The sequence below is a fragment of the Hyla sarda genome, chromosome 3 (assembly GCF_029499605.1).
Source record: "Hyla sarda isolate aHylSar1 chromosome 3, aHylSar1.hap1, whole genome shotgun sequence".
NCBI classification, from domain to species: domain Eukaryota; kingdom Metazoa; phylum Chordata; class Amphibia; order Anura; family Hylidae; genus Hyla; species Hyla sarda.
The window spans coordinates 108,996,210-109,011,139 of record NC_079191.1 but is presented as its reverse complement, the minus strand read 5'-3'; the positions used below and the strand labels follow the sequence as shown (position 1 = coordinate 109,011,139).

At 41.3% G+C, this 14,930-nt stretch overlaps 1 long non-coding RNA gene across 2 annotated transcripts in view; it reads right to left on the bottom strand.

Moving 5' to 3' along the window:
- The window catches only part of LOC130361610 (uncharacterized), a 159,120-nt gene extending 145,166 nt beyond the window's left edge, over window positions 1-13,954 (bottom strand). Inside the window, exons 1-3 of one of the 2 annotated variants that reach the window (XR_008891080.1) lie at window positions 13,825-13,954; window positions 11,534-11,590; window positions 11,288-11,440 (exon numbers count right to left, since the gene is read on the bottom strand). This is a non-coding gene — a long non-coding RNA (uncharacterized LOC130361610). Of the gene's footprint in view, window positions 1-11,287; window positions 11,591-13,824 lie in introns of both variants that reach the window. The other variant, XR_008891079.1, reaches the window with a different exon arrangement.
- Between the last annotated feature and the right edge of the window lie 976 nt (window positions 13,955-14,930).

Genomic DNA, 14,930 nt, shown 5'->3' with positions numbered 1-14,930 from the left:
AATGTTTGGGAGTTGTGGTTTTGCAACAACTGGAGGCACACTGGTTGGGAAACATTGTCTGTTTCCTAACTCAGTGTTTCCCAACCGTGTGCCTCCAGCTGTTGCAAAACTATAACTACCAGCATGCACTGATAAACTGTGCATGCTGGGAGTTGTAGTTTTGTAACAGCTGGAGGTCCCCCCCTTGTGAATGTACAGGGTACATTCACATGGGCAGGGGGCTTACAGTGAGTATCAGGCTGCAAGTTTGCGATGCAGCTAATTTTGCGCGGCAGCTCAAACTCGCAGCGGGAACTCGCTGTAATCCCCCGCCCATGTGACTGTACCCTAAAAACACTACACTACACTAACACAAAATAAAATAAAAGTAAAAAACACTACATATACACATACCCCTACACAGCCCCCCCCCCTCCCAATAAAAATGAAAAACGTCCGGTACGCCACTGTTTCCAAAATGGAGCCTCCAGCTGTTGCAAAACAAAAACTCCCAGTATTGCTGGACAGCCGTTGACTGTCCAGGCATGCTGGGAGTTTTGCAACAGCTGGAGACACCCTGTTTGGGAATCACTGGCGTAGAATACCCCTATGTCCACCCCTATGCAATCCCTAATTCAGGCCTCAAATGCGCATGGCGCTCTCTCACTTTGGAGCCCTGTCGTATTTCAAGGCAACAGTTTAGGGTCACATATGGGATATCGCCGTACTCGGGAGAAATTGCCTAACAAATTTTGGGGGGATTTTTCTCCTTTAACCCCTTATGAAAAGGTGAAGTTGGGGTCTACAACAGCGTGTTATTGTAAAAAAATAAATTTTTTACACTAACACGCTGGTGTTGCCCTTTACTTTTCATTTTGACAAGAGGTAAAAGGGAAAAACGCCCCCCAAAATTTGTAATGCAACTTCTCCCGACTACGGAGATACCCCATATGTGGGCGCAAACTTCTCTGGGGGCGCACAACAAGGCCCAGAAGGGAGAGTGCACCATGTACATTTGAGGTGATTTGCACAGGGGTGGCTGATTGTTACAGCGGTTTTGACAAACGCAAATAAAAAAAAACCCCACATGTGACCCCATTTCGGAAACTACACCCCTCACGGAATATAATGAGGGGTGCAGTGAGAATTTACCCCCCACTGGTGTCTGACAGATCTTTGGAAGAGTGGGCTGTGCAAATTAAAAATTTTGTACAGCCCACTGTTCCAAAGTTCTGACAGACACCAGTGGGGGGGTAAATGCTCGCTGTACACCTTGTTACGTTCCTCAAGGGGTCTAGTTTCCAAAATGGTATGCCATGTGGGGGTTATTTTGCTGTCCTGGCACCATAGGGGCTTCCTAAATGCGACATGCCCCCCGAGCAAAATTTGCTCTCCAAAAGCCAAATATGACTCCTTCTCTTCTGAGCATTGTAGTTCACCCGTAGTGCACTTCAGGTCCACTTATGGGGTACCTTCATACTCAGAAGAGATGGGGTTACAAATTTTGGGGGGTATTTTCTGCTATTAACCCTTGCAAAAATGTGAAATTTGGGGGGAAACACACATTTTAGTGAAAAAAAATATATATTTTTTTACATATGCAAAAGTCGTGAAACCCCTGTGGGGTATTAAGGCTCACTTTATTCCTTGTTACGTTCCTCAAGGGGTCTAGTTTCCAAAATGGTATGCCACGTGAGGGTTTTTTGCTGTTGTGGCACCATAGGGGCTTCCTAAATGCGACATGCCCCCCGACCAAAATTTGCTCTCCAAAAGCCAAATATGACTCCTTCTCTTGTGAGCATTGTAGTTTGCCCGTAGTGCACTTCAGGTCCACGTATGGGGTACCTCCATACTCAGAAGAGATGGGGTTACAAATTTTGGGGGGTATTTTCTGCTTTTAACCCTTGCAAAAATGTGAAATTTGGGGGGAAACACACATATTAGTGAAAAAAATTTTTTTTTTTTTTTACATATGCAAAAGTCGTGAAACACCTGTGCGGTATTAAGGTTCACTTTACCCCTTGTTACGTTTCCCAAGGGGTCTAGTTTCCAAAATGGTATGCCATGTGGGGATTTTTTGCTGTTCTGGTACCATAGGGGCTTCCTAAATGCAACATGCCCCCCAAAAACCATTTCAGAAAAACGTACTCTCCAAAATTCCCTTGTCGCTCCTTCGCTTCTGAGCCCTCTACTGCGCCCGCCGAACACTTTACATAGACATATGAGGTATGTGCTTACTCGAGAGAAATTGGGCTACAAATATAAGTATAAATTTTCTCTTTTTACCCCTTGTAAAAATTCAAAAATTGGGTCTACAAGAACATGCGAGTGTAAAAAATGAAGATGGTGAATTTTCTCCTTCACTTTGCTGCTATTCCTGTGAAACACCTAAAGGGTTAAAATGCTGTCTGAATGTCATTTTGAATACTTTGGGGGGTGCAGTTTTTATAATGGGGTCATTTGTGGGGTATTTCTAATATGAAGACCCTTCAAATCCACTTCAAACCTGAACTGGTCCCTGAAAAATAGTGAGTTTGAAAATTTTGTGAAAAATTGGAAAATTGCTGCTGAACTTTGAAGCCCTCTGGTGTCTTCCAAAAGTAAAAACTCATTAATTTTATGATGCAAACATAATCTGAAGTTTTTAACGGTACCATTTTTGCATCGATAGGACTTATTGATCGCTTTTTATTCATTTTTAAATGATATAAAAAGTGACCAAAAATGCACTATTTTGGACTTTGGAATTTTTTTGCGCCTACGCCATTGACCGAGCGGTTTAATTAACAATATATTTTTATAATTCGGACATTTCCACACGCTGCGGCCAGATGTTAGCTACAAGTCAATAGGGAACTGCAAAATGCCATATCCACTTGGTGTTTTTCAGTTTGGCAAACAATCCATGACTGTGAGCCCACAATCCATGACTGAAGACAGCCTTCCTATTACATTTGACAATGTCCTCTGAGAGAGCAGGTTCCCTTTAAACAAAGACCAGATCATTCAGTACTTTTAATCTAACAATAACCAAGTCTAATGTTAATGTGTGCAGGTATATTGAAATGTCATTGTGAAACCCTACTGCTATATGGAAATAATTATAGATCAATGTCCTATAAATAACCCACTGCATTCTGCATGTGCCGATCAGTAAAATTACACATTGCATCAAGACTGAGCATTATTGTTCATGGTCATGTCATATAGAAGAGTATGTGCATAATGGAGGTTCTGGCATTTATACAAAGAAAGACATTTTATAGAGCAGAGTAATAACTACAATGACCACATCAGAACACTATACAATAAAGCCACATAAGAGCAAACATTAGTAGAAGTATATGATAAATTAAAGGCATACAAACTGGAATCAGAAATAAGATCAGTACTTGGCTTTGCAATATGCCGCTCAATTGTAATTTTAAAGGAACCTGTTCCTCTTGGAATCTGAAATGAGTATATCTGGTGTTTGTCTGCCATAAAAACAAGAGCCATGACTAAGGACCATGATGTAGCAATACGAAACGTGTAGGCTTTTCGGGGGTACCTGAGATATCTTAATTTTATGAATTTGCAATAGTTTTTCCTGGTACTGACGATTGAGTCCAGCAGGTCTTTTCTCTCTATGTGCAGTGTGAATAAGACAGCAGTCGATCCACACACCTTCAGGATTCAGTAATGGATGAACTTGCTCCATTTTTTCCTCTTGGAAGGAGTAATACCAGAATCTTCCTCACAATACTTCCTGTTAAATAGAAGTAACCTGAGAGAAGTCGATACAAAAAAATACATATTTTAAAATGTTTTAATACATTTGCATAGGCCCTCTGGGTAATATGGAAACCTACTGTATCTCTCAACTTGATGTCTTAAAAGGGTACTCCACTGTCCCGCGTTGGGAATATTTTGTTAACATTGTTCAACGTTCAGTTGTTCTGCAGTCATTTATTTTTGCTTTAGTTTTGCATATGTATGACATATTTATCATACTATCACAGGAGGTTGATAAACTTGCCGCGCATAAGCAAAAAACAATAAATCCCCACTTTGTATGATTTCTCCTCTACTCTGAGACTTTTCTGTACAAAAAGCTTCAGTTGCGACTTTGTGTGAGACTTTTTTAAACCAGGTCTGACTTGGCTTTGGCTTGAGATTTTTTGGAGGGGTTTGCGACTTCATAAATTCTCACTTCATACATTCGCACTTCATAAATTCGGTACCACTGCAAAGTGAAAACTGAAAGTTGCTTCATGTAGCTGTTTTCTACTTTATGCCTACCCACAAAAGTCGCGAAAAAAAAGTGCTTAGGCGCACGTACGACATTTTGTATGCACAGAGTACGCAAAAAAGCTCTTATTGCAATGATAAATCTCCCTCATGGACCATAAGGGGGAGATTTATCAAAACCTGTCTAGAGGAAAAGTTGCTCAGCTGCCCATAGCAACCAATCAGCTCGCTTCTTTCATTTTTATCAAGGCCTCTGCAAAATGAAAGGGCTATTGGGCAACTTTTCCTTTGCACAGGTTTTGATAAATCTCCGCCTGTGAAGACTAGATCATCAGTGACTTCTATTGTACAATGTTCTAGGCATGCAAGACACCCTTCTAGACACCATGACCTATTGTACAGGGTGGGCCATTTATAAGGATACACCTTAATAAAATGGGAATGGTTGGTGATATTAACTTCCTGTTTGTAGCACATTAGTATATGTGAGGGGGGAAACTTTTCAAGATGGGAGGTGACCATGGTGGCCATTTTGAAATTGGCCATTTTGAATCCAACTTTAGTTTTTTCAATAGGAAGAGGGTCATGTGACACTAATTGGGAATTTCACAAGAAAAACAATGATGTGCTTGGTTTTAACATAACTTTATTTTTCATGAGTTATTTACAAGTTTCTGACCACTTATAAAATGTGTTCAATGTGCTGCCCATTGTGTTGGATTATCAATGCAACCCTCTTCTCCCACTCTTCACACACTGATAGCAACACCGCAGGAGAAATGCTAGCACAGGCTTCCAGTTTCCGTAGTTTCAGGTGCTGCACATCTCGTATCTTCACAGCATAGACAATTGCCTTCAGATGACCCCAAAGATAAAAGTCTAAGGGGGTCAGATCGGGAGACCTTGGGGGCCATTCAACTGGCCCACGACGACCAATCCACTTTCCAGGAAACTGTTCATCTAGGAATGCTCGGACCTGACACCCATAATGTGGTGGTGCATCATCTTGCTGGAAAAACTCAGGGAACGTGCCAGCTTCAGTGCATAAAGAGGGAAACGCATCATCATGTAGCAATTTTGCATATCCAGTGGCCTTGAGGTTTCCATTGATGAAGAATGGCCCCACTATCTTTGTACCCCATATTCCACACCATACCATCATCTTGGAGGGATCTATCCAATGTGGGTTAGTGTCAGACCAATAGCGGTGGTTTTGTTTGTTAACTTCACCATTCACATAAAAGTTTGCCTCATCACTGAACAAAATCTTCTGTGTAAACTGAGGGTCCTGTTCTAATTTTTATTTTGCCCATTCTGCAGCACCTGAAACTACGGATACTGGAAGCCTGTGCTAGCATTTCTCCTGCGGTGTTCTATCAGTGTGTGAAGAGTGGGAGAAGAGGGTTGCATTGACAATCCAACACAATGGGCAGCACATTGAACACATTTTATAAGTGGTCAGAAACTTGTAAATAACTCATGAAAGAATAAAGTTACATTAAAACCAAGCACATCATTGTTTTTCTTGTGAAATTCCCAATAAGTTTGATGTGTCTTATGACCCTCTTCCTATTGAAAAAACAAAAGTTAGATTCAAAATGGCTGCCTTCAAAATGGCCACCATGGTCACCACCCATCTTGAAACGTTTCCCCCTCACATATACTAATGTGCCACAAACAGGAAGTTAATATCACCAACCATTCCCATTTTATTAAGTTGTATCCATATAAATGGCCCACCCTGTATATAGTGTGATCATATATCATCTGTGTATAGGTGTCACATTTCATTGTACAGTAATTCTGCCTATGATGATAATGAGATTACTGCTCAAAAGTAAAGTCTACAGAACTAGAAGAGTCATATTATTAATAGACAGGACACCTTTGCATGTTTTTTGTTGTTGATTTTCTGAAGAAATTTACTAAATAGTCTGCATTAGAAATTTCCTACAAATCAGCTACTACTCATCGTAAGATAAAAACATTAGATAAACTTTCTGTGATCTCATTATTAGAGATAGCAGCAGAAAGGGGGTGACTTATACAACAGCTCAAAGTGTAGACAGGAGGGAGAGTAACTTTAAAGAACAGCTCAACCAGGCAGGAAAAACAGTATGCAGGGGAGAATCATACAGGCTGTAGAAACAAAGGTAAGCAGCATTTTTATGAAGAAAATAAAGACAAAGCAAGAATACAAAAATGCTTTGCAAAGGTCCATAACATTTAGTTCTCTCACTTTGTCTATTGAGCCCCTGAGAGTCCCCTCCATGGTGCACAGCCATATTAAATTCTCTCCTTTTCTGGGAGCAGGATCAGAACTGAGCTGTTTGGCTGTAGTATTCACACTTAGTCTTCCTTTGCCATACTTTTCTGGACAATCAATATGCACATACTCCTCTTTGATGTAGACATACCAGATGTGGACATACAGCAGTAGGTGCACTGGAATTTGCACAAGGGACAGCTGCTCTGAGGATTGCGGGTGTGAGAGACAAGATGGAAGCCTTGTGACAGGACTGCTCCCAAACCTGTATCAGACGCATCCGTCTGGACCAGAAACTGTTTGCTAAAATCTGGCGGAAAAAGCACTGGCTGTTCACACAGGGTAGACTTTAGGCTCTGAAAAGCCTTTTCTGCCTCTGGGGTCCACTTCACCATTACTGACTTACCACTTTTGTTAAGTCTGCCAATGGTGTAGCAATTGAACCGACGGTAGTACCCGGTTATGCCAAGGAAGGCCTTCACCTGTTTCTTTGTTAATGGCCTGGGCCAGTTCTGTATCGCCTCAATCTTATTGATCTGGGGTTTAATCAGCTCTCTACCAATAATATAACCATGGTATTTTGCTTCCTCTAGACCCACTGCACATTTTTCAGGGTTTATGAGCCTGCATCACTGCTGGCATTCAACACAGTCTGTACCTTACATAGGGGACTTTTCCAGTCAGACGAAAAAAATTACCACATCGTCCAGGTGAGCAGCGGCATAATCACAATGTGGTCTCAAGATTAGATCCATCAGCCTCTGAAATGTAGCAGGGGCCCCATGTAACCCAAATGGCATCACAACATACTGGAACAGGCCTTCTGGAGTGGAAAATGCAGTCTTCTCTTTAGCTTCCTCAGATAACGATGACTGCCAATAACCCTTTGTAAGGTCAAGTATTGTGATGTACCATGCCCTCCCAAGCTTCTCAATAAGTTCATCTACCCGGGGCATGGGATATACATCAAATTTTGAGACCTCATTTAATTTTCTGAAGTCATTACAGAATCTCCATGTCTCATTGGGCTTTGGGATTAGCACAATGGGACTTGACCATTAACTAGTAGACTCCTCAATGACACCTAATTCCAGCATGCACTTGACCTCGGAGGACACTGCCTCCCTGCACGCTTCTGGAATCATATATGGCTTTACATTTAATTTACTGTGAGGCTCCGTTTAATATGATGTTTTATAAGGTGAGTACAGCCCGGTAGGTCAGAAAACTTGTGTTTATTTCTCTGCAGGAATTCCCACACCTCCTGCTTCTGGTGCACTGACAATGTCTCACTTATTGTTACTGGGAGTACTGATTGCACAAGGACTCTCTCTTGTGTTCTGTTAGTCCCCAAATGCCCCCAAACACTTCTAGATCTAAGACCTGGTAGGTCAGAAAACTTGCGTTTGTTTTCCTGTTGTTGTGCCATAGTCTGCTCATGTCTCAGATTAGCCTGTATCAACTGCTTTATCACCTCCTCCATTGTTCTGGATGGGCCTTGCAATGTAGCAGCAGCAGCTTTCACCCAGGACATATGCTTCTGGCCCTTTAAATGTCCACAACATTTAAATGCAGAGTTTTGTCATGACGTTGCCCCTAGGGTTTGCCCGCATCCTCCACCAATTGTAGGGAACAGCTCACACGGTGGGGTCGGCAAGGACAGTATTCACACAGGCAGTAGGTTTCAAACGTCCAAGAGGATGTTTATTGAAATTAATTTTAGGCACAAAGCATAGTGCAAACAAAACAACAAAACCTAAGCTTGTCCAGCTCTAACTAAACATCAGGATATCTCACTATCCTACTGTGGGCCTAACGTCTGGCACCGAGCAAACTCACAAAATGTCCATAGAGGAAGGTTCAGGTAGGTTTTAGCTGCAGCCCTGGCTGTGTCTGTTTCTCCTCTGTCTCTCCAGCAATCAGCAGCACCCAACCTCACCAGAGGACACCTTGAAATAGGGAAACCCATAGTGGACTAGGGGTGAGGACTGGAGCACTCCCACATCCAACCTGTCCTTCAGTCCAGGAAATCCAGCCCATGAAGTTTAAACAAAAGAGGCCTAGCAGACTAGCTCTTCTAACGCAGAATATATCCTTCTGGATTTTCTTTATCGTGTCTGGCTGAGAAAACCAGGCAAAATATACATCCCATCCACCACTTTCCCGTACACTTTACCACAGTACATAAAGTGATTTAAAGATATGTTATAACGCACATATACTATCTTAAATGTGTATTGTAAAACCACAATACGCATTTAAGTAACTGCCCATTTTGTCCACAGCAACCAATCACAGCTCAGCTTTCTTATCTTAAAGGGGTACTCCGGCGCTAAGACATCTTATCCCCTATCCAATGAATAGGGGATAAGATGCCTGATCATGGGGGTCCCGCCGCTGGGGATCCCTGTGATCTTGCACGCAGCACCCCGGTTACAATCAGTCACCGGAGCATGTTTGCTCCGGGTATGATTACTGGCGATCACGGGGCCAGAGCATTGTGATGTCACGGCCCCGCCCCCGTGTGACATCATGCTCCGCCCCTTCGATGCAAACCTATGGGAGGGGGCGTGCCAGCTGTCACGCCCCCTCCCATAGGCTTGCATTGAGGGGGCAAAGCGTGACGTTACACGGGGACGTGATGTCATAATGCTTCAGCCCCCGTGATCGCCAGTAATCATGCTCCGGGGACTGATTATAATGGAGTGCTGCATGCAAGATCGCGGGGGTCCCGCGAGTAAAGTGAAAACTTAGCTGTGATTGGTTATTATGGACAAAACCACACAATTTTTGTTTCAGGCACATCAAGAAATCTGGTATATTAGTATATCTGGTAGAAGTGTTTTATGATGACTCATTCCTTATTGCAAAAAAAATTTGAATCCTTCCTTAGGCAGCTGTAGATGTAGATTAGATTTAATTCCCCTCCTCCCCTTTTTCATGTCCTTTTTTTACTGTTTTACACCAGACTTTTGGTCGCTTAAGAGGTGTTTTAATATTTATAGAGAACCACCAGGTAAACCATAAATATGCAATCTAATAAAATATATGACAAAGATTAATAGTCACAGATACTACAAAACCAAATACTAGTGATAGTTATGATTTAAAGCACATATGAGTAGTATATAAATATGAAAAGACAGAGGCCCTTTGCAAGAAGTGATGATCCGATGTGGATCATAAAAATCTCCTTGTAATTCTGTCACCCTTTCCGTTTTCTATATTCATTACGATTAAACCGCATGATAAGTTTCAGTGTAGTAGTTCCAGGAGGATAGGATGTCAAAACTTCATGCCGTCTCATTGAACTCCAGTACACATAACTTCACAATAACTTCACAATGTTATGAAGTGTGAAGACTCTTCATTACACAGTATTAACTAAACTTTGCTGTGTTGTAAATTACTGGGTAATGAGATCCACAAAAGCCCACATGGTAGTGTGATTGAGCTGCGTAATTGAACATTGCCCTACTGGTAAAGTGAGAGGCTTATATTTAAGGGGTTCTCCACCATCTCTACTTGTTAGGAGAGTTCTTTGACAACGAGCAGATCTCAAAGTGTCTGTTTGCTGGGACCTTAAAGGGGTACTCCGGCGGAAAACATTTTTTTTTAAATAAACTGGTGGTTAAAATATTTGTAAATTACTTCTATTAAAAAAATATTAATCCTTCTAGGACTTATCAGCTGCTGTATACTACAGAGGAAGTTGAGTTGTTCTTTTCAGTCTGACCACAGTGCTCTATGCTGGCACCTCTGTCCGTTTTAGGAACTATCCGGAGCAGGGAGGTTTGCTATGGGGATTTGCTCCTACTCTGGACATTTCCTGACATGGAAAGAGGTGTCAGCAGAGAGCACTGTGGTCAGACAGAAAAGAACAACTCAACTTCCTCTGTAGTATACAGCAGCTGATAAGTACTGTAAGGGTTAAGATTTTTAATAGAAGTAACTCACAAATCTGTATAACTTTCTGGAGCCAGTTGATATGAAAAAAATAGTTTTAAGCAGTCAGCTGTATCTCTGGGGGAAAAAAACACTTGAGAAGCTGGGGACAGAAAACTTCCATGTCTGAATCAGTCGGCGCTATGACAACGCAAATACTGCTGTCCTTTTTTGTCCGTGGTACTTTTTTTATTAGAATTTTCTGTCGGAAATTTAAACCAGAAAATTCCCCAGTGGGAATGGGTTCAAAGAAAACCTATTCACCTGCTTGTTAAGCTTCATGCAGCAGAATTTCGGACCAAAATTTCTGAAAGGAATTCCGGTCAGAAATTCCATAGTGTGAACCCAGCCTAAGTGTTAGATTTTCCTGCAGCACCCCTACGGGGGGAAAAAAACATAACAACGTGTTGTCTGCTTAATTCAGGGAAGCACAGGTCCTCTACTTTACTCAACACTCTATCCCATTTAGAATTTCTAAAAGGACTCCTGTAATTTAGAACTTATCCTATATCCACAGGATAGGGGATAAGTATCTGATTGCAGGGGGGTACGAACACTGGGAATCTTCAGAACGGGGCCCCGTCACCTACTGTGCATGGGGCAATATATCGGCAGGAGCTCCATGCATTCTCTATGGGAGAGCCAAAGATACACAAGTGACCCTCCGTGATCTGATTCTTAACCCCTATCTTGTGGTTAGAGGATGCTTTGAAGTACTGGACTATATATAAATATAGGTTTTCTTATCTGCAATTTGTTCTACGGACAGGGCAATTTTGTTCTTCTTTATGCAACGAGTTACATCTAAATGTTACAAAAAACTGTATTTCAGTATACAACTAAAAGAGAATGATAAAGAAAACTAACCAGCAGATATACTCTTTGGCCTCCACATGGCATGATGGCTTCTTGATGTAAGGGTGCGGGGATGTAAAGAGAAAGTCCTGCAGTTTTAACATCTGTCAAGGGTCCCCATAGAAAACAAGAGTGTTGGCACAGATAGCAGAGTAACCCTTCCATCTATAATGGACAGCAGCAGAATGGAATGATGTTGACAGCAGATGTCAATATAGTGCAAGAAGATAGAGAGAGCATATAATGTACTCTACATACTATTACTCCTTCCCCAAACTTCAAAGGACTTCAGGGAACCTTCTGGTCATTTGGCACCTGAAACGGGAATGGAAAGAATTTAAAGCTGCAAAAACAAAATCACGATTGTAAATTGCAATTCAAAAGGTATGCATCTGGGTAAGTTACAGCCAGTAGATAGATAATTAACCTCTTAAGTGTCAGGCCAATTTTTGTTTTTGCACTTTTGTTTTTTCCTCCTCGTCATCTAAAAATCTTTCAATTTTGCATCTACAGCATACCCATATGAGGGCTGTTTTTTGTGTCACCAATTTTACTTTGTAATGACATCAATCATTTCATAACAAAATCTAAAGCAAAACAAAAAAATATTTGTGGGGTGAAAAAAAAATGCCATTTTGTGACTTTAGGGGGCTTCCGTTTCTATGCAGTGCATTTTTCAGTAAAAATGACACTTTATCTTTATTCTGTAGGTTCGTATGGTTACAAAGACACCCAATTTATGTAGGTTTTATTTTATTTTACTTAAAAAAATGATAACTACATGCACCAAAATTAGTATGTTTAAAATTGGCCTCTTCTGACCCCTTTAACTTTTTTATTTTTCCGCATGTGAGACTATTTGTGGACTCATTTTCTATGTGGTGATCTGTAGTTTTTATTGGTACCATTTTTATTTTTATTAGACTTTTTGATAGCTTTTTACAAATTTTTTATGGTATATGAAGTGACCAGAAATGCTCAGTTTTGGACTTTGGCGAATTTTTACATGTACGCCATTGACCATGTGGTTTAACTAACCTTGTATTTTAATAGTTCTGACATTTATGTATGCGATAGTACCACATATGATTATTTTTATGTTTGATTACACTAGTTTATTTAAAAAAATGGTGAAAGGGGGAGGGGAATTCAAACTTTCATTAGGAAGGGGTGCTGATAGCAACCGAGACAAACTGGGTATGAAGCTTGCTAAACTTGTGAGCACGCTTCAAACCCAGGTAATGGGACTAGAGTGTACAGGTACGCCCTCGGGCCAGAAGTACCAAGAGTTAAAAGTGATTATCAACAAAATAGTAGTAAATAGAGTTATAGTAATCACTTTTACAAGGAGCAATAACCACAAATTAAATCCCTCATGCAGGTAACAAATCCCACTCCAAATTGGAATATATAAATACAAGAAAAAAAAAGTTTGCAGAATTACCAAAAATAATCTTTATTAATGAAGAATTAAATTACTTAAAATACATACAAAAAAGATATCCTGAAAACCTTCCTTCCGCTCTTCTCCGCTACCTTTTATTCATTATACTAGATTATTTTCATAATCAGCACCCAGCACAGCCAGTAATCCAGGTTTCTGCATGCACATTAACCCAGAAGTTTGTAATTTGTTCATAATTCTTGTTTTGGGTAAACCTGTAACATCCCACATGTGGGCCTCGCCCCCTCTATGGGGGAGATTTATCAAAACCTGTCTAGAGGACAAGTTGCTGAGTTGCCCATAGCAACCAATCAGCTCGCTTCTTTCATTTTTAACAAGGCCTCTGCAAAATGAAAGAAGCGATTTGATTGGTTGCTGAAAGATGCGTCATCGTGGTCAAGGAGTTGTGGACAAGCACCCCGGCCCCGCCCCCCGGCAAGCCGCACAATGCGACTCGCCGGAGGGAGCACGCCCGGAGCCGCCCACCCGCGCCACATAGGAGCACGCAATAGGTGAGTATAACATCAGATCCACCCAATCAGAGTATGTGTAAACAAAATGAAAATAAATAAAGTAGCCGCGATCGCGACATCGGGGTCAGAGACAGGACATCACATCCCACCCATGGCCCCGACATCATGCAGCGTATCTGGGTGTCAGTAACCCATGGGGTGACAATCATGGAGGCCACCCGCAATCCCCCAGCAAAGAAGCGGAGGAAGGCAAAACTCACCTCCACCGCCCCCTCAATGGGAAACCGCGCCCGGCCCCTGGATCGGACCACCATTCACAGATGGTGCAGGGCACTCACATAAATATCAAAATCCATTACAAATAAAGTAGTCACACTTGGCTATGGTACATATACAAAAAAGATATAAATAAACAAATAACATCATAAAAATATATATAATGCATAGACCAATATACGTGAATGTGAAATACTGGTTAATTCTCTTCCAGTCCTGGTTTTCAGGATATCTTTTTTGTATGTATTTTAAGTAATTTTATTCTTCATTAGTAAAGATTATTTTTGGTAATCCTACAATAGCTTTTTTTCTTGTATTTATAACTATTAAAAGGAGAATGAATGGGCCGCACTTACCGGATTCAGGTACAAAACAGGTGTTGTTCTTTATTTTCATAGGTGCAGTAAAAAACATCAATTGCAGTAGGACGCACAAAATGGTATAGACACCATGAGTCAAATTATTTATGGGTGACAGTTGTTGCGCGTGCGCATGCACGCTTCATCAGACGCACAACTGCTGTCACCCCTGAATAATGACAGCGCTGCGGAATCTGTAGGCGCTATATAAATACATAAATAAAAATATAAATAAATAAATGATTTGACTTATGTCATCTCTACCATCTTGTGCGTCCTACTGCAATTGATATTTTTACTTCACCTATAAAAATAAAGAACAGCACCTGTTTTGTACCCGAATCCGGTGAGTGTGGCCTATTCATTCTTCTTTGAAAAGTGATTGCACAAACTTGTTATTTCCTGGGCTTTGTGCACAGCGACAGGTGCATGTATTGCTGACCACCATGCCTAGTGCGCGAACGCTGGAGATTGCTCATTCTCTATGGCTCTGTATGTAAGGGGTTGGAGTGCCGACTACTGTGACTTCTGGACTGTATACAGAGCTATAGTAATGTTTGATAATTTTGCTTATTTTACTAGGGGAGATGTTGCCCATTCTCTGTATTGTTGTGGCAACTCTTTTTTGCAGTAAAATACAAGGATACAGGATAGGCAATCAACTGCTGATCAGTAGGGTGCCAACACCCAGCACCCCAGCCAATCAACTGTTTGTGAACAGTGAACAGGGCCAGAGACTCTGCATTGTTTATTGTGTAGGGGTGGTGCCTGGTAACTGCATCTCCACTCCCATTCACTTCAGCAGGAGCCGAGCTGCAGTTACCCAGCGCCAACACTAGGCGAAGAACAATACTGAGCTTCTGGTTCCATTCATTGCGTTTTGTGGATAGGCCATCAGTCCTATAGTGTCGGGAAACTCCTTTAACATATGAATACATCATTTACATCTGAATGCACATTGTTCAGTCGACCTATAGATAAACTTGGCTCAGGAGATCTCACTGGCTTAAAGAATCTTCTTTTGGGCCCAGTTCTAAAGATCCACATACACTTCAGTAGGGCCAGTCAATGGTTTGAAGTGGGGAGAGAAGGGTTGGAATCCA